Consider the following 25,391-nt stretch of genomic DNA (forward strand, 5'->3'; position numbering starts at 1 on the left):
CAGCCAGAGGGACAGAGCGGGCGGAGGTGCCGAGTCCGGTCTCGGAGTCCTCGCCTGCTCCGAGTCAGCCCACTACACACACACACACACACACACACACACACACACACACACACACACACACACACACACACACACACACACACGCTCGCGCACACACACATACATACACATCCACACATGCACGCACGCATACACTGCGCTCACGCACCTGCCCACGTCCCACCTGGACACTCGAGTAGGTGTAGCGCAGCGGGAGCAGGGATTTCCCGTGCTCTTCGCTTCTCTGGACCTGGACTTCTGTTCCCCAGGACTTTCAGGGTGGGATTCTGTACATGACCGACTCTCTTATACAGCCTGGTAGGATGAGGGAGCGATTTTGCTGTTTCTAGCTCCTTTCATTTCCTAACTGGTTTTTTACGAAACAGGAGAAGTCATGGGAGGTCTTAGGAGACCCGCCCAGCGCAATTGCGCCCCTTGCCCTTTGGACACTAGGTGATTTTTTTTTTTAAATAAGAGAAGAGCAGACATATTTAAAGGGCAGCGATCTGGAGATCGAGGTGATTGGGCGTCTGGGAGGAGGCCAGATAGGCAACTAGGGCTGCAGTTCTGTAGGGCGGCGCATATGGAACAGACTCTGCGTTTCCCCAGTAAAGGCAGCACACACGCCTTTGAACGGTGGCACTGCTTCTCCGGAATGCGCCGGGATGTCAGGCAGGGAGGGGCTTTAGCATCAAAGCTAGTAGAGTATGGCTTATCTAGGGAGGCTGCTGCGGCCCTTTAAGGGGCATCAGACCTTATTCACGTTGCCAGTCTCTGGTAGACAGTAAGCAGACAGGGCTTAAGGAACACATATTTGCGGCCAACCCCTCACTTCCTTATCCTTCTCTGTGCATGTGAGGCGATTCCCCCCCTGAGCCTTTAGCTAACACGTGTCACACGCCTTTTGGGATGTGTGTCTGAGAACACGAACCAGGAGGGAGAGTAGAGATGGATTACGACTTCCTGGGAGAAAGGACTGTGAACACGATGGCAGACCCACCTATATGGTATGGGGGGGGGGTCTACTAGTGCACCCCAGAGTCTGGATCTTCTGAGTGCGGAGTTGCTCTTCAGAAGCTAGTGGTTCAAGTTGTACACCCCCTGCCCCCGCCATCCGAGTTTCAAAGGCCTGATCATTTTGAAACTTTTCCTACAATGGGTGGGGGTGGTTGGAGTTTCAACGGCTTTTTTTTTTAATGGCTCCCCTATTAGAACCTAAGAGAGATTTCTTTTAGGGCTCAATTATTGTAGGAAGAATAGAAGATTCAAAGAAATCATTATTTTGGGCGTGGAAGACACATAGCAAGTCTCTACGTTTCTGTTGCTGTCTCTTTGTGTGTGTGTGTGTGTGTGTATGTGTGTTTGGTGTTGTTGTTGTTGTTGTTTTTGACGTTCTGGCAAAAATGGGAATTGGCTTCTACCCTCCCCCCACAAGGTGGGTGGAAGAGCAGATGCCCCAGGAAGAAAATTGTATACCTGCTGTCTGTGGTGTAAGCTGCCCTCTGATTGATTGAGAAGGGTATAAGTTGGAATAAAGGAAAGCTTCTCACAATGGGGCGAACCCAGACCAGGAAGAAGCAGCATTTTCTCCTTAAGACTGGTGGGTGTGTACTTACCCAGCAGTACACAAGCAGTACAGCCTTGCCAAGCGCACTCCACGTGTGCAAGCACAGGTGACAGGGGTGTCCACTTCTGACTTCTGGGCGGTGACAAACATGGGCACATTTTGGCATGCATAGACTTGGAGTGTATGAATGGGGACGGCCCATGTACCTGTGCATACGGCTGTGGCACAAGGTTTGTAACGAACAGTGGGTGAACTACAGTGAAAACAAGTATCTCTCAGAGGGGGTACAGGAGGCTGGGGTGCAGGTTTCTTCCCGCAACAGACCTTCTGCTCCTTTCTTTGCCTTCCTCTTCCCTGTCTCATATATTTTCAGCCTCAGGACCTGTCATTTTAATGCTCAGTCAACTGTGATTATGCTGGTTATACGTTAAGCACCAGAACTCAAAAGAATCTGCCCACTTTCTGCACTTGCCATTGGTTTCTAGGAAAAGATAGACAGTAATTAACATCTGTACGTATTTCTTTTCATTTCCTGGCTCTTTTGCCTAGCCCTGGAGTATACCACAATATCCTTGCTCTACCATTCTTCTGTGGCCTTTTAAGTTCTCTGGTCTGCACTGGAAGGCACCCAATTGCATGATTTAGAAAAGGCCCAGACATACAATGCTTCTTTTTGATCAACCCCATAGAGGCTGGAGGTTATTCTGGAAACACTCCTGTGGACACCAGGCATCGATCACCCGTGGTCTGGTCTGCTCCTTCACTAAATCCCATATTATCCCTCCACCCCTGAAAATGTTCCAGGGAGGAATTTTGCTCCTAGGTAGCCAGTTTGCTCCAGTCTCCTTCCCTGTCTCTAGCCTCCTGCTTCAGCTGGGTTCCCTGCAGGCAGGCAAGTCTGCATGGCAGAATCTGCCTACACTTGGCCTATAGGTCCTTTTAATCGTGAGGAGGGATGCTGGGAATTAAGTGGGGGTTTCCTAGGGTGGTACCATTCCTACCTGGGGGGAGAGAGCTCAGGGGATTGGGTTAGTAACTGCTCTGAGCTCCGAGGTATTATTACCAGGCTTTGATGGAAAGAAATTATAGCAAGTGTCGTCTCTCCTCCCAGCCAGCTAGGGGGCATTTCTTAGCAGCTCCAGCCCACTATCACCAGAGAAGGCACTGTGCAGACAATGCATATCAGAGACCTGTTGCAGTGGGTCTCCGACTGCTTGTGACTGCTTGTGACGAGGTGGCGGCAACACTATGAACCTACTGTGCTGTGATCTTGGGGGTTCCTCGGGCACCCATTGTGTCACCCTCTCCTCTCCTCTCCTCTCCTCTCCTGTTTGTGTCCAGTGCTCCCTGATGGAAAACTGCTTCAGACCCTGGGCAGTTGTGCAGAGTTCGCTTCTTTCCCTCGGGACATCCTTTCCTCCTTCTTCCAAGCTCCATCTCCCCCCCCCCCGCTCCCCCGCGGCCCCGCACCCCCACTTTTGAATCCACCACCCAGCTTTGTGCTTGTATTCACCAGCCCATTCACCCTCACATTTGCGGCACTCCACGAAATCAATATAACATGAATTTAACGACAGCTGGATGATTAAGTGTTATTTATATTTAAGAGCGGCATTTAAAAAAAGACGTTGTGCTAATAAATCAAAGGGCTGTTTGGGAGATGCACATGATTAGTGTAATTGCCCTGGAGGCTCCATTGAGCAATGCTTGGTCCACGCAGAGCCCTGCAGACGCTGTCTCTTTAAAGGCTAGTCCTTACTATCCCCTCCCGCTAACACCCACCTGATCCCCCTCTCACTGTCCTGACTTACTCTAGGTCTCCCTCCTGTCCTTGCTTCCCAGGCTGCTGACGTTCTGGTTATGACAGGAAGGTGGAGCCAGCAAGGAGACAGGATAGGACTCTGCCGCTAAGTGGAGGGTGGTGAATCTTAAAAGGGAAGGCAGGCGGAGGTGGGGGGGGTCCCTATTCCTCACTGGAGGCCTGTTCCAGAAGAGGAGGCTTCTCCTCCACCTGCTGGGAAGCAGAATAGCTTCTTGAAGTCTTGAGTGAGGAGCCCTGTGCTATGGTCACGTGGCCTCAGCGTCCCCAGGGAAGCAGCTGTGAGAACATTAGTATTGGTTTTAGCCCTTATGAAAACACTGGAATGGAAAATAATAGCTATTAATGCTGATTGTGGTGGCCAGTGTTTATGAGGCACTCCCTTTGATCTCGAATCATTGGAGCACTCTGGATGGGGCTGCTCCTTTATTCCTCCTAGCACCTGAAGAGGTAGTGGCCATGGCCGTCCCTAAATCTTCCCAAGGGAACTGAGATGAAGGAGGTTAAGGACTTTGTCCAAAGACACATAGCCACCAAGTGGTGGAACCGAGTCTCAGTGCTAAGCAGTCTGACCTTTGTCACCACGCTGCTGCTTGGCCTGTGAGGATGCTGGTCCTCAGTATGTTGCCCCCTCCCCCACTTGCTAAGTGAGTGGGAGAGTGTGGTGGGGGTCCTGCTTTCTCTTTTGGATTGTCACTGACCCCAAGCAAATGTTTCTGTTCTTTGATCTTCAATTTCCCTATTAATTAAGGGGATGGAGTCTTATCCACAGCTGATGGTGAGTTGGAAAGTTGCACGGGGTCTTTCTAGAAGACCCCTCAGCTCTGAGGTCGACTGTTACATAGTTAGGAAATTCCCATTTTTCTCTGGGGGAAAACACAGAAGGTGATGGCCGAGGGAAGGGACGAAGTCTCCATCTTTATTTCAAGTTGCTGGCTGGCATTATGGAAATGGCACTCTCTCACTGAGTGCTGAAAGTAGCCTGTAAGGTGGGGACTGTGGATTACCATTTTGATGGCATAGGAACTTAGGCTGGGATGACAGTTAAAGATGCCAGAGGACCCAGGTTGCTAAGCAACAGATGGCCAGTTCACTCTTGGGCAGGGATTGGTGCTAGGGCACGGCTCACAGGTGGTGCTCTGTACTTGTTCTTTCATTCATTCGCTAGCTCTCAAAGTCTTAGCTTTAGGATCCAGGGGCACGGGAAATGTCCGGTAACAGTAGTAGGTGGAGGTTGGTACCAATGGCCTGCGCAGGGAGGGTAATCCTGCAGATGTAATGGGATTTGGAATTTAGAATAGAAAAAGAAAAGAAAGAAGAGAGGGCGCACACAGGCTGAATGGAGCCACTAGGAATCACATTTGTAATATGAAGAGACGTACAAGTAAGGCCCAAGGAAACTATGTACCATGTGGGGAGTGTCTTGCCGCAAAGCCAGGGTTCCCCACATTCAGTTCCCCTGGTCTGCACACTCAAGGGCACAGAATAAGAGAGGCTCCGGTTAGGATTTCCCTCTAACTTTCAAGAGAGAAACTTTTATTCCACACATGATGCGGTTTGCTTTACTCCCTACACTGCGCAGTGTAGAAAGTTCTGCCCAACTTGGGCTAGCTGGAAGGGGCATGCTTAGAATTGTATCGCGTCCACCCACCCCAGGGGGAGGGGAGGCAGAAAGGACTCAGAGTTAAGTCAACAGGTGCCTGTGAGTTCTGAATCATCCTAAGAGCCTGGGCCTGTAAGCTGGGATCTTCACTCCCCTCCACGGTGCCTTCTCCATGAACCAGGATTCGCAACAGCAAATTGGATTTTAGGATGTTTTGTCGCTCCAACACAAAACACATCACTAAGCTAAGAGGATCTCGTCTCCACAGTCAATGTACCGAACCCAGCCTAAGCATAATCAATTCCCCAGTTCCCATTATGGGGTGGGGGGAGAACAGCACTGAGAGATGAGGTCATTGAAACTACAGCAATTGCTGGTCTTTTTTTTCCCCTCATCTCTGCAGATTAGCACTTCCTCTTTGACATTCCCATGAAACTCTTCTTGTAAGAATCTAACTCACTTCCCTGAGGCCAGTGAAAAGCCCAGAAGCAGAAGGAGAAACAAATTGTCCCTTAGATTTGGCCCAGAGGTCAAGAGGAGGGAAAGTAAGCAGCACAGAATTGGTGGGTTGTTTCTCCCCACACTGAGCCTGGAGCCATGAAGTGACAATGGGCTCCAGGAACTGAGTTTTCTATTGAACCTGTCCACGAGGCATGTCACCAGGTTCATTTTCTCGCTTTTCATCTCAGATTTGCTTCTTGAAGGTAATGCCAACAAGAGAACAAAAATCTCCAAAGTTCGTTTGTGGCTGTGTAAATAGATGTTACATACACCAAAGCTGCCAGGTCTAGACTGTTTAAGACACTAGGTATAAAAGTTAAACAAGTTCTCGCTGTAGGATTTTCTCATTCAACATACCAGCATGTTTCAGTGTGGTGTAACTCTGGAATCCATCAAGAAGGACGGCAGACGCTGTCACGTGTGTACACATGAATGTCTACATGGGTTTTTTTTTAACGTATATGTGTGCACATGTTCATATTTATGTGCGTGTGTCTGCTTCTATATGTGGAAGCCAGAGGTAAATGCTGAGACTTGATCTTCATGATCTTACATTTTTTTTGAGACAGGGTCTTTCACTGAACCTTGAGCTTGCCAAATTGGCAAGACTGGCTGGCCAGCGGGCCACAGCCCCACTGCTGGCACCACAGTGTGTGGTGCCGTGTCCGGCTTCTTTATGGTGGAACCTCATGCTTGCAGTGTGAGTACTTTACTGACCGAGTCATTTCTGCAGCCCATGCTTTCTTCTGTCCTTATTATTGACTGAGTAATCTCAGCTGAACTTTTGTAACCAAGTCTTGGGTTCAGGTAACTATGAGGTCCCCAGGTCCTCAGAACTGTATCTGTAGTGTCAGCATCTGTAGCACCATCTCCATCTCTGCCCTTTCCTGTGTCCCTCCAAGGCAGTAGGATTTCTCAGGCATGTGCACATATTTTTAGATTCATAAATAATTCCTCTATGTTCTTTTTGATTAATAACTGCTGGTGTTATAGTTAAAGTAGACTTTGGATACAGCAAAATGTAACTCTCAGCTTGATTGCTTCCCAGAGAAGGGACTTTTGCAGAGATAGCCTTATATTTTAATACCACAAGTTACAAAACGAAAAAGTTGTTCTAGAATAGCGATTTTAAAAATATTTAATATAAAGTAGAAAAAGTCCTTGTTCAATTGCAATTTACATGAAATTCTAGTGCCCAGAAGAAGTGCAAACAGTATTGTTCTGGCTCAAGATGGACGCCTGGATTTGTTCCCTTAGCCTGTCTGTCCTTGTCCTCTGATCTCAGCCTAGCTTCTCTAGAAGATGGCAGTCAGGCCCAGGGACTGGACCTCTCTGGTTCCTCCCACTGTGTCTGACAATACAACCTTTACAGGAGCCTGACCTTTGTTCCAAAGGAAGAAAGACAGTGACAGCTTTAGGGTAAGAGGGGTGGTGTGAGTTGTCCCATGGACAGGGGCATGGGGGAGCTGGAAGAATGGCTGAAGCCGGAAGCTGCTTGGGACAGGAGAGATCTGGGCAAATGCCTCAATCGAGCCTTGCATAAGGACTGTGCAGCTCTTTAGAGTCTAGACAGTGAGTCAGGAAGGAATTCTCGAATAAAGAACTCTCCAGACTCATAGAGTCGTGGCAACCTTAGCCGACCACACTGTGGGTCAGCCGGCCCACAGTCCCAACTGAAACCTCATTAGGAATGAGGGCTGGCATTCCTTAGGACTATTGCTACATTGTTTTTGCTCTTGTTAGTGAAGTTATTTTACAGTCAGCTAATACTGATATAGTTATTGAGTTGGTCATATTAAGAGTAAGAAGAGATCCTGGACAGTATCAAGACATTTCTCTGATATTGAGATATATTAACCCCAGGAGTGCCTTCCTGGGTGGTATGGGGCCATCCCAGGCACTTCTGCTCCTGTGAGCTGATGGCACAGCTGCTGAGAGCCAGGACCTGTCCTCCTCTTACATTTGAGTGCTGTTATAAGCACTGAAGTGCAGTACAATAGAGAATATTTCTGCATAAACCATTTCTTTAAGTTGTTACCTTTAGCCAGCCCGGTCCTCTCTGATGTTCAGTTTTTTATTTTTGTAACTCTTGCCCTTTGTAGCCCTTCTCAGGTCAAGCCGGGCAAGGGCTCACTGATCACACTGTGCTTGTGACCGCTCTCTCAGCTCTCTTCCCCATTAGAGGCTGACCCTAAGCGCACTTGCCTCTACCCACTGACTGATGTGAGCAACTCACTGGCATAGAGAGCAGGGTCTGCAGAGTCCTCTGCCTGAGAGTTCTACGCTCCGCCCCTGCTTAAAAGCCCATCTCACCCAATCAGGAAACCCATTCGTTCTTTTCCACAACGACAAAGCAGCTGTTGCCGGCAGGGGCAGTGAGGACAATGAACAGCGTGTGCGACCTGCTCTCTGTATCCACAGGTTCCACATCTGTGGATTCAACTAGCCATGCACCAGAAATATTAAAAACAATCATGTTGCTGCCCTATGTGAACAGACTCTCTTCCTCCTTATTATTTCCTCCACAGTGTAGCATAACCTCTATTTGAGTAGCTTTTCTATTGTGCCAGTGTTAAAAGAAATAGAGAGATGATTTAAAGTACACAGGAGTATAGGCTCACGCCACACGTGTGCAAGTATTCGATCATTACATATAGCAGTCTTGAGTATCCGCAGAGGTTTTTATCCATGGAGCGTAGTGTTGTCCTGGAACCAACTGCTTGCAGATGCCCAGGAGTGACTCTATATTCTGATGTCCTAGATTGAGAGGAACCATTTAGTACTTCTTTTATACTAAGCCCAGCACAAAGTGCATGTTCTTGAGGTGATCAATAAATATTTGCTGAATGTGCAGAGTGAGGGTGGATGGGGTGCAGTGGGCTCTTCATGTTGACCGGCATAGACTCAAAGAATCATGCCCTGTGTGAAACTCGCTGTGGGGTCGATGCTGAGAGACGGAGAGGGATGACCAAGCTAGTTTACCCAGAGCCTCTCTAAACACTTGTCCACTGACTCTCCTCTTCTCATGGCCCAAATGAAAACATTGCACTGCCAAACAAGTTCTGCAGGTATCTTCCCGGGTCCTCTCCATCTCAAGATGCGAAGCAAGTGTATTCAGGCTTGCTATAGAGAAACCCGTTTATTATTAACCAGATGCTAGCCAGTTTATTTGGCAGTGGGATTGGTTCGTGTGGACGTATTTAAACTTGCTGACATCTCCTGAAATGAGAGTTCTGTTGGGTAGAAAGCATTTTCGGGCCAAGCATGTAGCTCAATGGTAGAGCTAAGTTCATGGTTTAGCATGTGCGAGGTCCTGGCCTTGTTCCATAACTAGAAGAATTGGAGAGAAAGATGAGGAGAAGGAAGAAGGGGAAGAGGAGGAAGAGGGAGCAGTGGCAGAAGCAATATTTTAGGAGATACTGTGCTTCAATGGGACACTTTTAAGTTCAAGGTCAGCTTGGAGGGGAACACACTAGAAAGAGTAATACCACGGTATTGGTAAAGTGAAGACTTATGAGGTCCAGCCATGCACCTGTTGACCCTGTCATTTGCTTCTGAGAGAGTAACAGCACTCCTGTGAGCACCACACCACCTGCAGGCAGATGCCCATCCTACATAGGGATTGTTTTCAGATTGAATGCAGCTCTGGCACATCATAGACATGTTCCCAACAAGTGGTACTTTTCTGTTGCACATCATTGACCAAAGCAGAGGTTTTAAAAAGCCTGTGAGTAATGACATTTACCTTTTCCATCTCCCCCAACCCCAGCTGCACTTACGGAGTAACGGGCCTTAGTATAGCCGACAAAGAGAAATGGTCTTCATCAAATTAGCAAACGAGGCTTGCATTAAGACACATATCTGTAAGTTATGAACAGTTGAAAGCAATTTTGTTCTGGGATGTGTTGGGGGAACCTTCGCTACCCTAAGGGGGGAAGAGGATGAAGATTTGTGCTTTGACTATAAATTCATGGCTTTGTCCACAAAAAAGCGACCTAGAGGTTGTATTTCCTATAGGAATCACTTCTCGGACTGTTGCTCATCTTACATAGGCAAATGGTGTGTGTGTATCCATGTACTTGTACTTGTGCACATACATACATGAAAGACACACACACACACACACACACACACAGAGAGAGAGAGAGAGAGAGAGAGCTGTGAACGGAAGTTTCTGGAGATTTTGTAGTTTGACTGGTTAGAACATCATGAGCCAGAACATTGCAGGTGGAGAATCCAAGTCATCTTGGCTTCTCTTTAGTCCTTTTTAACAGGTGTTTACTGCTTACCCCTGTACCTGACTTAGCATCCTTTGACTACCAGGCAAAACATTCAAATATATTCTTCGTAAGCCACTAGCTTCCGTCAGCTCCGAAGCTAAGAATATCGTCGGAGAGCATCTAGAACCCGCAGTAAGGCTTTGCTCACTTTGCTGTACCCACCTGCCAATGGTCTCAGTGTGTGGGGAAATGCACTGATTTATGCTGCTTTTAGATATGTGTTCGTAACAGTTCATGCAACCGTTTCCGTAGTGGAGCCTGTCAACTGAGGCAATACAAACCTGGGCTTCTAGACCACAACCACTCATATGTGGCTCAGTGTAAACTATTTCCTATATCCTTCGGAAGGTGAGTTATGTTCCGCATCGACAAAGGTACCATTCCACTGGTACTTGGCTTTGGATTACCCAAGGACGTCAACTAATAACCCACTTGCCCAATCGCTGGGCCTCCAGTACCCTCAGCCTGTACCTAGTTCCACTCCAGAGTGAGTAACAGTTGCTAACACACTCTCACTAACACAACTCCCCTGAGACCCATTCATAACGCATTGCACGGTGATTCTATCAGCGTTAAACTGTTTGGTGACTGAGTTTAGAATTATAGGAATCGGAGAAATGAATTAGCAGTAAATCAAGTCCCAGCTGAGTTCAGACCCAACTGCAGTGAGTTTTAAATTTAAACTATCTTGCTCTCACGAAACAGTTGTAAGTCAAGCGCTGGAGCTCTGTTGCTCTTGACTTTGGAGAAGCATGGCAGCCACCCTTTGAGGAAACACCCTGACAACAGCTTGTATTGATTCCCAGCCATGTTGGGAAATTGCCACTTCATTTCTTCCTTATAAACCGTTGGCTCTCTCTCATTTCTTCCTTATAAACTGTTGGCTCTCTCTCTCTCTCTCTCTCTCTCTCTCTCTCTCTCTCTCTCTCTCTCTCTCTTCCTCTTTCCCCCTCAAAGTAGGAATCCTATTTGCTGGGACACAGCCGAGAGACACATACACAGGGAGAGGGGCTTAGGCTCGTGCTGGGGCTGGGGGGGCGGGAGATGTGGGAGGAAGGTGGTGTCCTGAGGCCTGTTTTCCTGCTTGGGCCATAATTGTTCTTCTTTCTGGGAGATTTGGATGATCGACCAAGAGAACCCTCAGAGGAAGCAGCAGACTCGCATGTTGCCGTTGTCAGTTGTGGTGTAATAAGAAGTCATTTACGTAAGTTACAGGGTCCTCTGACTAGAGCTTGTCAGAAATGTGGCTGCAGCTTCTCCAGGCTGACTCCCGCCCCCCCCCACCCCCCCCACCCCTCTCCTGTAAACTAATCCTGTGGTTTTCATTTTCAGAGCAATTGAAGAAGAATTATGTGCTGGTCAGGGAATAGGGAGGTCTACCTTCTAATCCTGAGTCAGCTGAGTGTTCTCCAGTCAGTGCTGGCTGGGCAATGCCTCTTTCTCTCTTTAAAACCAGGAACAAGCCCTTCTACCCCCTGCCGGCCATCTGCAGCCCAGGAAGGTGGATGTGATCATACATATTAAAGGCCTGGCTTCAGAAAGCAGAGTTTGTTTACACACAAGGTCAGAGAAAATCGAGGAAGAAAGTGGTGGAGCTAGGCTTCTCACCACGACTCCTTTGGCATCTTCCGGTGTTTGCTGATCTGGTGAAGAGCTGTGCAGGTCCAGAAGGAACGATGCCATTGGGATGGCAGGAGAAAGTGGGATGGGGATGCTTAGCACCAGGAACGGGGGTTTGAGCAGGGTTGGTTGCAGAGTTGCATCCCAATCTTGGCCATTGTAGGTTGAGTTGAGTTGGGGACTTTGGAGAAGGGGTTAGGTTTCCCTACATTTTTACTTTTCACTGTAGTCCATCCAAATACACGTAAATATTTTATCTAGAGAAGTTTGTTGTGATCTTATAGGATTTTTTTTTTACCAGCTATACCATTGGCCACTCGTTCAGCCAGTTTTTTGAGTGTCCACGGCTGCATAGGAAATAGTCTCTTTCTCTTCTCTAGGGAACAGTATATTATGACTCTAGCATGGCATGAACAGAATCTAAATGAAATGTGGGAAGGATGGGGGCATAATGAGATCATAAGTGGGCATGGGTCCAGGAATGAGAAGGACACAGAGAAGACCTTTGCCTGGAGGAGATGCTAACTGGGTTTTGTACGGTTAGTAAAATGGTCAACACACAGAGAGAGGCTCGAGCTGGAGAACGTAGCAGAGGTAGTCATGGAGAGGGTGCAAGCATGCAGCCCTGAGGTCATATGAAAGAGCTGAAGGCCAGGTGGGAAGGGATGAGGAGATGACAGGCCAGGTGCAGCACAAACGTCCCAGGGAGGGGCTTTCCCTGTAGGCAGGGGTAGAGCTTTGGGGGTATTCCAAGGAAAAGAATCAATATGATCGCTTCTCCTGTCGAAAGGTCTCAGTGGGATCCATAGAGAGGACAGTTGGAAGTCGGGTCACTCTGGTAATTTATGGGAGACCTGAGCCGGGGATGAGCAAAGTCAGTGGGAAAAGCGGGAAAGGAAGAGCCTAGGGAGGTGTGTAGGAGTTAAAGTTAATGATGGAAGCCGTGGTGGTAAAGGTGTAGGGGACAAGGGAAGGAGAGTTGGGGATCTCCGAGGTGTCTAACTTGAGCAGTTGGTAGCAAATGAAATCCTTTATAAAGCTGAGATTTTTAGATTGAGATGGATCTGGGGTGAGGATTGGGAGAAAGGTGTCCCTTTCTCCTTTGGGTACAGCAAATTGAGGTGTCTCTCTAGCGAGTCAGGGTGGAGGTGACCAGAGACTGGTGGCTCCGAGCATCCTCTGCTGACCCATGCTGATCTACCTCTGTGACTTGGGCCTTAAGCACTCACCTTGGGTTCTGGCAGCAGCTTGGAAAACAAGGAAGAAGACCCGTGTGTGGAGGTTTACATTTTTTTCAAGTGATTCATGTTTTGAATTAAACATGCTGTCTTGAACAATTTACTTGAGATGTTCCTAGCAGCACTCCAGGCATGCGCCTAGCTTTAGGAGAGCCCCCCACTATTTTCCAGTGGGGGAAAAAAAGTGACAGTCCTGGGAGGCTGAGCAGTACCTACACTATTAAGGAGCAAGCTTGGATAAAAGGTGGCAATAGAGAATGACAAACCTTTGTTCTGCTTTCTTGTTCCACTTCGTGGTACATACCTTCCTCTCCACTTCAGCGAGTCCACATTCAAAACAACATGGTCTAGTGAAAGGGGCTTCATCAACCCAAGAGATGACAAAGAGATTTTGACCTTGCCCCTCAGGAACAATGACTTGTTTATCTAGTCCAATATCCTGGGTGACAGTGAAGCTTGATAAAAAAAAAAAAAGACAGGGGAAATTATGGGATGGGGCATGCAAAGAGGAGGAAGGCTTCTCACCCTGGGGTCTAGTTTGCCTTTCCTGCTGAGAGTCAACACACTTGTAACACAACTGATAAGTCCACATTACCTACAGAGACAATGTGTATTTTCCTAACGATAAACTCAAACAAGAGTGTTAAGAACAACAGACTATGTTTATATTGGACCAGAATGTTTGTGGCCTTGGGCTTAGCCATGCCAAGCAGTTCACTCTCATCCTGGAAATTCAAGTGATGCACCTCATAAAATCATACATGAGTTCACTTACAAAAGCAAATTCTTTAAGTTTGGAGAAATAACTAAATCGGGTCATATATTTTCATTTAACCTACAAACTTGACTCTGCATTTTGTTGTAAATTATGTAAGAATGTAACTTAGAAAGCCACAAGATTTTACACACACACACACACACACACTATGGTGACAACAGCTGTGCTGGCTAATCTTATGCCAACTTGACACGGGGCTGGAGTCATCAGAGGAGGAAACCCTAATGAAGAAAAATGCTTCCAGAAGACCAGGCTATAGCGCATTTTCCTAATTAATTTAATTAGTGATTGAAGGGGGAGGACCCATCCCATTGTAGGTGGGGCAAACCCTGGGCTGGTGGTCCTGGGTTCTATAAGAAAGCAGGCTTGAGCAAGCTGTGTGGAGCAAGCGAGTAAGCAGCATCCCTTTATGTTTCCTGCATCAACTCCTGCCTCCAGGTTCCTGCCCTGCTTGAGTTCTGGTCGTGACTTCCTTTGATGCTGAAGAGTGAGGTGGAAGTGTAAGCTGAATAAGCCCTTCCCTCTCCAATATGCTTTTGGTCATCGTGTTTCATCACAGCAATAGTAACCATAATTGAGGTGATGCCTAATTGATTTCTTTTGAGGACCAGCACCCATGACTTAGTTACTGTACCCTCCTTTCCTTAAGCATCTCTCCCACTCTCTAACATGCACACTTACCTTAGTAAACTCACTCACATTGTTTCACTCTGGCCTGTCCTAGGATTCCTTTCTCCAGGTAGTTTGGGGTCAAGCTTTACCTAAATGGAGGTCCCTAAGGGGGAACTGTTCAAGCTGCCGGTGGCAGGGCTGGTTTGCATATCATCTGAGCCACGACTTAAGAGTAGCAGCTTGTCTGCATAGTCAAGGTGACTGGAAAAGTCTAGCTTGGTCCAGAGTGTTAAAGAAAAATTTTATTATTAAAATGTCTTTAGGTGGGACAGTGCCCATCCAGGGAGCTCAGGAGCTGCTCCCTCTGTGCTCATACCTTTGCCTCACACAGGTATGCTGAAGGCACCTGAATTAATACGCCAAGTAGAGCAGGGTGCTAGTAGGCATAAAAGCAATAGCTGCCCATCTTTGCGACATGTTGGAAAATAGGCTAACACCTACGCCATGTGCTTAGCATTCCACGGGGAGGCTTGGACATTCTGTTCTGTGGTCCCTATAGGCTGGGCTGGTGGTGAACCTCTGATTCTGTTTGCCTATCCTGAGGGCTCAGCATAGGACCTGGAGAGACCAGGCCAATGGCGATAAAGCTTAGTTTGAAGAAGAAATAAACCCAACTCCTTCAAGTCTATGCAGATCCTTTGAGCTCCCTGTGCCTCCACGGAAGGTGATCAGTCTCAGGTAAGGAGTGGAGGGCTCAGAGCAGCGTGTCTGACTACCACAACCACTGCTCACAGCAGCTCTTTAGAGCCAGGCTTCCAAGAGTTCAGCCCCAGAGGCCGCCTTTAGCTGCAGGGGAGATGACGGATCTGCTATCTGCAGGATTCTTTCTGAGTATTTTAGTTGGTACTAAACATGGCTGACTTATGGCCTTCCTCGTGGAATGGAGCTGGAACAGGAGCTGGGGTAGGGGTACAGGCAACGTTTTGGGGGCACACCCCCTTTAACAGAGCCACAGAAACAGCAGGGTTCCTGTTTGTATCTACTCATGCCTCTGTACCCAGTTTTGTGCATGCTTAACTGTTCTCAGTATATTTTGTACCAAGGTGACTGCACTTTTGGCCTTGGGAAAAAAGTCAGTGGTTTCTGGTTTATCTGCTAGCATAGGCTTTCCTTACTAGGGGCCCAGAGAGCAGGGCTTGAGACCCCAGGAAGGGAAGTAACCTAACCACAATGCTCGTGGTCAGGATGAAGGCGAGCAGCGGACACGCCCAGCTCTCCCGGTTGTGCCCCCTACACATGTGTCTCTACACTGAGGTGGTGACTCTAGAACTGGGGACCTAAGCCCCACCCACAACCCTCTCTAAGCCTGTGACTGAGGTGTGGATCTCCACGGCACCTCCTCTGCTTGCACTGCCTTCTCACACTGCTTTTAGGAGACTTCTCGTCGGCCTGTGTTTTATTAGACATCCTCAGAGGGATAACTGGTCATCTGGGCAAATGGGAAGACTCAAGCAAAGAGGCATTAAATGCTCGAGGCTCAGCATGCCAGCCATGTACATAGTGGCAAGCTGGATGGAGACTCTGGGCTGATGCTGAGCCCCAGACTGTGTGTTGGGTGGAAGGGGGGAGAGAGCAAGCTTTGCTCTCCCATCCCAGACTGCTTTGCGTTGGCTGCTCCTACCCATTCCGCTCCCCTCCATCCCTCCTTCCAGGGCTTAAGCAAGCCTGGCCTTTCTTGGCAAATACTTCGAAACGGGCTCATTAAATAATTTGTATAAACTGTGTTTATGTTACTGGCTGTCATTATCCAGTGAAATACTATTTTATTTGCATTAGGATTTACAGTGATGTAATCGCTCTCAGTTTTAATTTGATGAGGCCCGTGTTGGTGTGCTCAAGAGAGCCAGAGTAAAAGTCTAAGACATATCACACAGCCAAATATAGAAAATGAATTCTGCAACTGTCAAATAAAATTTCCCCGGCACGTATTGATTTGAAGGGATGGCATTTTCACCTAAAACTTACATTTGCCAATTTTAAAATATTGCCGGGCAAGGAAGGGACTGTAACTGGCTAACTTGGTTTTTTAATGTTCTTACATTCTAGATATTTCCTGGGTGCAGGCATATTTTGTGTGTGTGTGTGTGTGTGTGTGTGTGTGTGTGTGTGTGTTTGCACGCACGCGCACATCAGCGTCAGCGTAGCTTATGAAGAGACTCTCTGCAAAGTCAGGCTGCCAAGAGTTTCCTGGTAAGTTGCAATTTATTGACTGTATTTTGGGTATTTCCATTTACTTAATTGCACACTCCTTGAGAGAAACCATCCTCTCACACACATTTATAATTCCCACTGGATCTAACATAATGTTGGATTTTCTTCTCTTTCTCCCTACACTTCACTATATTTTCTGATCTTCTAAAGAGGAGTTTTGCTTTGCTCTTTAAAAAGTATTTTAAGGTAGAGCTTTTCTATATAGCTCTGGCTGGCCTTGAACTCACAGTAGACCTCTTGCCTCTGCCTCCCGATTTGCAAGAATCATAAGCATGTGGTACCACACCTGACTAAAAAGAGGAGTTTTTGAGTGGCCAGCTGGTGGAGGGCGTTAGCCACCGGGAAGCAAATAAGTACACAGGAAGTGGGAAGCGGTTTCACAGGGAAATCTGCATGTGGAGATAGCTACGTGTGAGTGTGTTGATTCAGTCAGCCTTCCTTCCCTGTCCACTGTGAGTGGCACCCAGTGAGCTGAGGCTTGATCGCACACTCACTGTCTCTCCTGGGAGACACAAAGGGCTCGTAAGTCTTCCTTTCCAACACAAAAACACCACTAAACTGGCTTGATTTCCTATTGTCTAGAGCCAGAAAATTCTGATCTTTTATAAATATTGAGATAGATATTTAGACAGACAGACAGAGACAGAGAGACAGAGAGACAGAGACAGAGACAGAGACAGAGAGACAGAGAGACAGAGACAGAGAGACAGAGAGACAGAGACAGAGAGACAGAGAGAGAAATATAACATGGCCGTAAAAGTCCAGGAAATGAAGGGATCTTTCTTTGAGGGTTTAAACAATTGCCCTTGGCAGCTGCTCACCTGTTTTTGTGTCTCTACTTCCCCACTCTTTCTGCCTTCTGTGGAGAAAATATCACATAGCAGCCTTTTGCCAACTCACTTCCTATCTGTCTTGTCTGAGTCAAACACCCTGGCGGGGCTGGCAAATTGAAAGCCTTTGCAGGGGATGACGGGAACACCCTGACTCTGGAGGTGCTCAGGAAGGCTTTCCCCTTTATTGCCTCTCTGTGTTAATTAGTTAGGAGTGACCACGCCTCTGTCATGGCAGTCACAATGTGCAGGAGGTCAGCACATGCACTGCTGGCTTCTGCTCAGCTGCTGTTTCAGGAATCAGGACTGGTCCCGCCTTAATTTTGGGTATGTTTTACACCATCTTCTGCAGTCTGGTAATACACACACACACACACACACACACACACACACACATATATTTCAAACATATATATGTTTGAAATCTAAGAACCTAAGAATGTAAGATCTGGTCTTATTTTTATCACATTTAATTTGGGGTGGGGGGACTTTTTCTTTTTGACAGATTGCTTCAATGGGCTCATCGCCATCAATGGGCTGAGTCTTACTGTAATACCACATGACTCTTCTTGTATTATTTCATTTGACCTTCCCAAGTCCTGGAATTTGTCATCTGCAAGTTTGATGAATGTGATTCTCAGTCTTCATTCAAATTGCTGATAAAAACCAAGAAACAGCGTAGCACCAAGAACAGAACCCTTGCCCTGACTTTTCCTGGAGAACATCCCTTCTGAGTTTGACAAGTAACCGGTCATTGAGTGCCCCTCTCTGAGTCTGGGAAACAGTGGAGTGCCGAGGACCCAGGATGAACTCTGGAGGCAGCAGACCCATCAGTGCACCTGACTGGTGCCAACACTGCCATAGGGTCAGGGTGGTTTTAGTGATGACGGATAAGAGGCAGCTATAGACATTCTCTGGTACTCCCTGCCACTGAAAGCAGGCTACCACATCACTCCTCCCTCTCATACCAACCTTTGTCAGTCATCAGGCCCACCCCGCTCTTACAAGTGAGAGAGGACCTGCTGTGGGGCCCAGCTGCTCTACCAGGAGACAGATTGCTAAGGTAATAAGTCCTTTCATTCTCCCCAACACACACACACACACACACACACACACACACACACACACACACACACACTATACCACACACCACACACGTACCATACACACATACTACACACACACAAACATACCACATACCACACACCACACACACCACACACACCACACATACCATACACACCACACACATACCAGACACACACACCACATACACATACCATACACACACCATACACACACACCACACACACACATACCATACACACATACCACACACACACACACCACACACACACACCACATGCACACCATACACACACCACACACACACACCACACACACATCACGCACACCACACACACACACCATACACACATACCACACACACACACACCACACACACCACACACACACACACCACACACACCAAACACACACACCACACACACACCACACACACACCACACACACACACCACACACACACACACACACATGACAGCATGTGGAACATGCAGGTGGCAGACATCCCTTCTTTTGGTCCTGGGGTGAGACAAAAATATTTTCTGCACAATGTACAGAGGAGGAAGTTTACAGTGCATTGACCTGGTGACTCCCGTGAGTCTATCTGAAGCAGAGGCAGCAGTGCTTTAAATACAGCTTCCTAAGCACCTCCTAGTACAGCTGCTCTCACCCTCCCTGAGGCTGCAACCCTTTACTGCAGTTCCTTATGTTGTGGTGACCGACCCCCTACCATAAAATTATCTTTATTGATACTTTGTAACTGCAATTTTGCTACTGTTATGAATTATAATCCAAATCTCTGTGCTTTCCCAGTGTCTTAAGAGACCCCCATGAAAGGGTCATTTGACACCCCCCCCAAAAGGGTCGTGACCCACAGGTTGAGAACCGCTGTTCTAGAGGGCTCAGTGGGCAGACTGTTCGGAAGGCAGGCACTCAAACATAATGGGAGCCCTAGGTAAGAATAGAGCCATAAAGGGCTCTGTGCTTGCCAGACACTTATGCCCATAGGGCAAAGATTCCTGGAAGCCACTTCTAACCAATCCTCTGTCTTTGACATCACTTTCCACTGAAAGATTCTTCCTAACTCCTGTGCTCATCGACAAGTCCAGTACTGCCTGCTGAGACGATGTAGTTGGGCTGCTAAGTGTCAGCTCTGAAGGAGGCTTTCAAGCCCCGTTCACCAGCTTTGTGTGCCTCTCTGATCAGCCTGCTCCAGATGCGTGAGTTAAAGTGGAAAGCTGAAGTAGCCGAAAACCCATTAGCTCCCTCTTTTACCCAGGGCTGCTCTCTCCACAGTTTCTGTTACTTACAGTCAACTACGAGCCAAATAATATTAATTGGAAACTTCTGAAAATGCTTAAGGTTTAAGATGACACGTCATTGTGACTAGCGTGATGGAATCCGTGCCTTTGTGCATTGTACCCGCAGCGTGCATGCTGTCTGCCTACTGTGCAGGGCTGTCTCGTTCTGGCTTTCATGGTGTTGCAGCGCTTGTGGTTAAACTCGACCTAAGCAGTAGTCTGGCTGTATGTCACAGTGCTTACGTCATTCTAATTCACGTCCTCTCCTCACATAGGGAGGGACCGTGGCGCCTCAGGCAGAGTGAGCCACTGCAGTTAGATATTGGGGAAGAGTGAGAGAGGTGGCCAGGCTTAGACCATATTCATTAAAGTACATTGTTACATTTTATTATTACTTGCTGTTGTTAATCACTTACTGTGCCTAATTTTTTTTTTTAGATTGAAGTTTATCCTAGGCATGCATGTGCATATAGGAATAAGCAGTACACATGGTATTCAGCACCATCTGCAGTTTTGGGTACCCAGTGGGAATCTCCAAATGTATCAATCATTTGTGGATAAGAGGGAGATTACTGTAATTTACAGATAGCATGTTAGCTTCGTTGGCTGTGTCCCTGAGTATGTTACTTGTTTCTGCTGCTATCCAATTTCTCTATCACTGCAAGGTTAAGGAATACATTAAGGACTACTGTGACAATTAAAGGACACACACGGGAACTCATTTGTTCACTGTTTGGCACATATTAATTGTTCAATTGGTAGAAGCATCCACAATGCTGCACAAACTTAGTTCCCGCTCTTCAGACCTAAAGCTTGTTAGTTCCGCTTCTTGCCACCCTGAGCCTGAGCGCTCTTGGTTTATTGTCACACCTGTTTTGTGCTGACCTTCAGCAATCCTTGGGGTTCTGTGAACAAGTGGTAAGAAACGAAGAACAGGTGGCTGCTTCTATCACATCTCCCCCCCATTTCTCTCTATCTGAGTGTGACCTCTTAAAAAGGGACTTCAGATATTTATAGGGATTCCTTCATTTATGGAGGACTCAAAAATTCCCCAGGAGCCTAGATTTAGCAGCCATGTTTATACAACCAATCTGGGCTCAGTTTGGCCATTGATTTTTCCAGTACCAACAGTAAGCATACTTTGTTTTTATAGCACTTGCAGAGGTGACACAGATAATGCCTCTCACTGGCCATAGAGATGCTTATTGGCTTTTTTATTCTGGTTTTCTACCCGAGACTCTAAATGTGGTTTTAGGAGAGAGAATACAGGAGATTCTTGGCAGTGACTTAGCCATTGCTAAGTACTGCGTGGACACTGTGCCAAGCACTGTAGGACACGATCTGCTAGTGTTTGCCTACAGTGAGTCCCGAGGTCTATGTGGCTCACTGGAGACCAGAGGTATGTTCACTGTGTGTGGCGTCTACAGACTTGAATATGTTCAATTGTACCAAACAGGGACAGTTACAAAAACACACCATTTCTGCTGTGTTCAGCCCCAGGACCTGGTTTCTTGTCAAGGAACCTTAGACCACATAGCAAGGGCCCCTGAGATTTTTCTTGCATGGTTTTCACAGCGTGTGGCCAGCTATCCAATCAGAATCTATTGCCTGGAGCATCCTGGTTGTCAGAGAATGTTCAGTTCTCTCAGGTACCTTAGCTCTGAAAGTGAGTGCCATTTCTTCATGATAACACACCTTTTGGCTTGGAACATCGTGTCATTCTCAGACACACTCTTACTGGCAGAAGAAGGAACCATGGGTTAATTGTGGAAAAGGATGGTTAGCGACGTAGATTGAGAGTATAAATGTGTGTGTGTGTGTGTGTGTGTGTGTGTGTGTGTGTGTGTATTTTGAAGATGACAGGTCTTCTACCAATCCAGTGTAGCCAGATCTGAACAGGATAGTTTTTCTACTGCCGAGCACAGCATGCAAGAGAATTGTCCCTCTGCTCTGCCCTCCAGAGAAAACTAGGCTCTTTCATAGGTGTGGAGATAGGGGTGAAAAGAAGGAAGGGGAGTACAGAAATATATAGGGATGGTAGGACAAAAAGTAGATTATTGAATCTACTTCCCAACTTAAGGCCTTAATTGCTACTCACAAGTAAGGTCATTTTTAACTCATTGGTATAGAATTTTGTACACTGATGCAAAATATGTTTGATTTTGCTACATTGGTATAGAAATCAAATTTAAGATTGTTCTTCATACACATTGTATGTTTCTACTTTAATATGAGGAATTTTACCTATACAACTCAAGTAGAATACTTCTAATACCTTGAAAGTGCTATTATAGGCTGTTTAGAATAATTAAGTACTACAAGCTAATTGTTAGCTGATCAAATCATGGTCATGTCAAATACCAGTCTATTTTTATCACAAGAATATACATCCTAGGTTTAACAGATAGATATGATTCTATAGATATATAAGGTAAAATAGTTAGACAAGGACTTCAAAAGCCTCAGAGACCTACAGAAAACGGCATTTAAAGATGTTTTTATTATTTTAAAGATTCTTTGACAACAAGACAGGTTAACTCTTGCCAACACCCAGCCTCCTCAAAGAAGATGATGAGCATCAAAGAACCTCCTTATGGAGATAGCTTCAAATGTGGTAAACCAGCCACTGGGCAAAATGTCTTCATTTCTACCACAGACAGAATTCTGCCTAAAAATGGGCAAGCTTGGATGCAAGCAGATTAGAGGGCCAAGCTCCACCAAGAAAAGAGTAAGCAAGTCCTCACTAGTCCCCGCCTCACAAATTTGTCTGTCAGAAATATTGAGCCAGAAGATGATGCCCTAATATTATAGAGAGTTTTGGGTAACTGTTCAGGCAGCAAACTCTCTCTGTCATTTTTTTCATTTTAGAAGCTGCTAACCTGCACTTCTGGTTTACTCAGGTAATTAAGTTTTATTCCTTCTCAGGTCTCTGATGGGGTTGAAGACCAGATAGTTTAGTTTTACAATGGCGCTTAATTGTTTAGGGGTTAAGATGTTTTTAGGTCTAGATAGATGTTTTAAGTTGATAGAGATGAGATATGAGACATATTGATCTACATTCAGAAATTTATTCTTTAAACTGAAGATGCTTTCTTCAAGATTGCCAGATACAAATAGCCAAGACACTATGAATGTAACAGTTATATAATTCCTGATTGTTTCATGTTTCTTCTTGCCGTATGTAGTTTATTTTATTTATGTGTAATAATATAAGTGTATATAGTAAAAATATAATAAAAAAGAAAACTAGGCATATCTGGTTCACATTTCCCATTATAAGCCCACTCCAGGGTTCCTGTCACAGCCATTTTTTATTTTTCATCATCGCTACAGTGATGACAGAAGAGCCTGTGGCCCAGATAGCCCACGCCGTTGCTGCAGTATGTGCCCTGATATGTTTGGTTTGAAAATAGTCACCATCTCCATTTCTGTGTCTGTATCTATAATCATCTGTCACCATCCATATAGGAATCCTTAGACAAAATTGAGAAGTTACATTTTCCAGCAATCACACCATTCAATGTCTCCTTTGCCTCTCTCCTTTCCTTAGACAGGGTCTCTAACGCTCTGTGCTATAGTTTTTGTAGTTATTTATTTTTAGATAGGGCCTCACTCTGTAGACTAGGCTGGACATGAACGCACAGAGAACTCCTTCTGCCTCCTATGCACAGTGTGTACACCCATGTCCCAGAGGTGAGAAAAACATTTTTTTACAGGCTCCATTGACCATTCTTGCTTCTTTTTGCACAGAAACGTGTTTCCTTTCTTGCCTACCACAATAATTTTACTTACCGAGGACTGACTGACCAGAGGGGACAGAATTCCCTACTTTTTACTAGATACCCAGGAAATCCAGAGAAGTCCCTGACGTCACAGCATCCTTTTCTTCCCTGTATCCCCTAATCTCAGCGACACAGACTTGATAGAAGATGCCCACTAAGACAGGACTTTTTAAACTTTTTTACTTGTGGCCCTTACTGTCTGAGAAATTCTCGGGCGATTCTAAGTTTATAGTTACATGAAGTAGGGTTATCACTCAAGCATTTCCTGATTATGAATCATAAAGGAATTTATTTTAAAACGACTATCTGGCAATTATATATAGTTTTACTGCTTATTAAAGACGAAAGTAAATTTACATACTAGTAAGGCTGGCACACTTGTTTAATTTTACATAGAGAATTAGATCTTGGCTAAATATTTGATACTGTCAGACACAGAACATTTTCAGAGTTTATAGGTATCTTGTTTTTTATAATCACCAGTACAAAGAATGCCACTTCATACAGACACACAGCACAGAATGGCTAGGTCCATTTTAGGAATTGTAGGAAATTCTGTCCTAATCAAAGCCAAAATTCATTTATTGGTTAAAAAAATGAAACCTAAACTGGCAACTCAAACAGTAAGTTTAAAAAGTATTTATTTTTATTTATGTGTATGAATGCTTGGGTATATACTTGTGTGCCTGACTGGTACCCACAGAGGCCAGATATGGGCAGTGGATCCCTGGCCACAATATGAGTGCTGGGGACTAAACTCCTGTCCTACACAAGAACAGTGAGTGCTGTTGAACCCTCTCCCCAATTCCTCAAACAGTAGTTAAAAAAAAAAAACATGTATATGGGCTGTGGGCGCAGAGCCATATGGCTGCAGGGTTCGAAAGAAGAGGTCCTCAATTCATTCTGAGGAGGATGGTTGTGTTCCAGAGCCTGATTGGTAGGAAACACTTAGCGCGATGTATTAGAAATACCCAAGCCGAGATCTTCCAAGATGGCGTCGATCTCATACTGTGTCGGATCCAGGGAACAGTAGTGACTGCGCAGCCACCAAAGGACCATACTGAGAGCTCCAAAACACAGCGCTGGTGTTTTCCAGAAAGAAGGAAATGATGTCATATGGATTGTCTGTGCCCTCCAGCCTCAGCACCATGGGACAATCAATGCTCTGGTGAGCTCCCAGAATGCTGCTGCCGCCACTGCTGCCACTGCTTTTTAGGTTGTGGACCAGCGCAGTGCAGGCCAAGGAGATGGCGTTTGAAGAGGGGGTGCTGTTTGAGTTGAGCCCGAGGGAGGACTGCACTACCCACACCACCGGCCTCACAGGCCTCCTATCACAGGCCAGGGCCATGCTCAGTGCCGAGGAGGCTCAACTCAACAGAGCCACAATTTCCCCTGGACAAGAAGCTGAGCTGGGCCAACATCAGTGGTGTCTGCGAGCAACTCAATGAAGACTTTGAGGGGCCTCCATTTACCACCTGCTTGATGGCCCACAAGATCCAGTACCCACAGGAGTAGGAGGCCATCCAGGCCTTGATGGCCAGCAACAATATGGCAAATTGAACTGGAGCAGGAGAGCTGGCCCTGAGGATACGGGAGCAGGTGAGCTAGCCCTGACCTGAGGACATGGGAGCTGGTGAGCCAGCCCTGCCCTGAGGACACAGGAGCAGGAGAGACATCCTTGCCCTGAGGACATGGGAGCTGGTGAGCCAGTCCTGCCCTGAGGATACAGGAGAGTGGAAGAGACAGCCCTGCCCTGAGGACACAGGAGCAGGAGAGACATCCTTGCCCTGAGGACATGGGAGCAGGTGAGCCAGCCCTGCCATGATGACACGGGAACCAGAGACTGGGCCCTGCCCTGAGGACAAGGGCTCTGAGTCAACCTCACCCCAAAATCTGCCCCATGTATGACCTGCTAGAACACATGAAGGGACCTGACCTGCAGATTCAAAGATTAAGAATCTCCTTGACACACAGCAACAACGGGATATTCAACAGCAGTCCCAATGAGGATCTGGTAACAATAGTGTAGGCCTCCAGCCAGACCCATGACTCGTAGCAATGA

The 25,391-nt window shown here is 46.6% G+C and overlaps 1 protein-coding gene across 1 annotated transcript in view; it reads left to right on the forward strand.

The window, feature by feature from the left end:
* The window catches only part of PLXNA4 (plexin A4), a 452,691-nt gene that overhangs the window by 800 nt on the left and 426,500 nt on the right, over positions 1-25,391 (forward strand). The gene's annotated exons all lie outside the window — the stretch shown is intronic.

This window comes from Acomys minous, assembly GCF_964271855.1.
Source record: "Acomys minous genome assembly, chromosome: 6".
Classification (NCBI taxonomy): Eukaryota; Metazoa; Chordata; class Mammalia; order Rodentia; family Muridae; genus Acomys; species Acomys minous.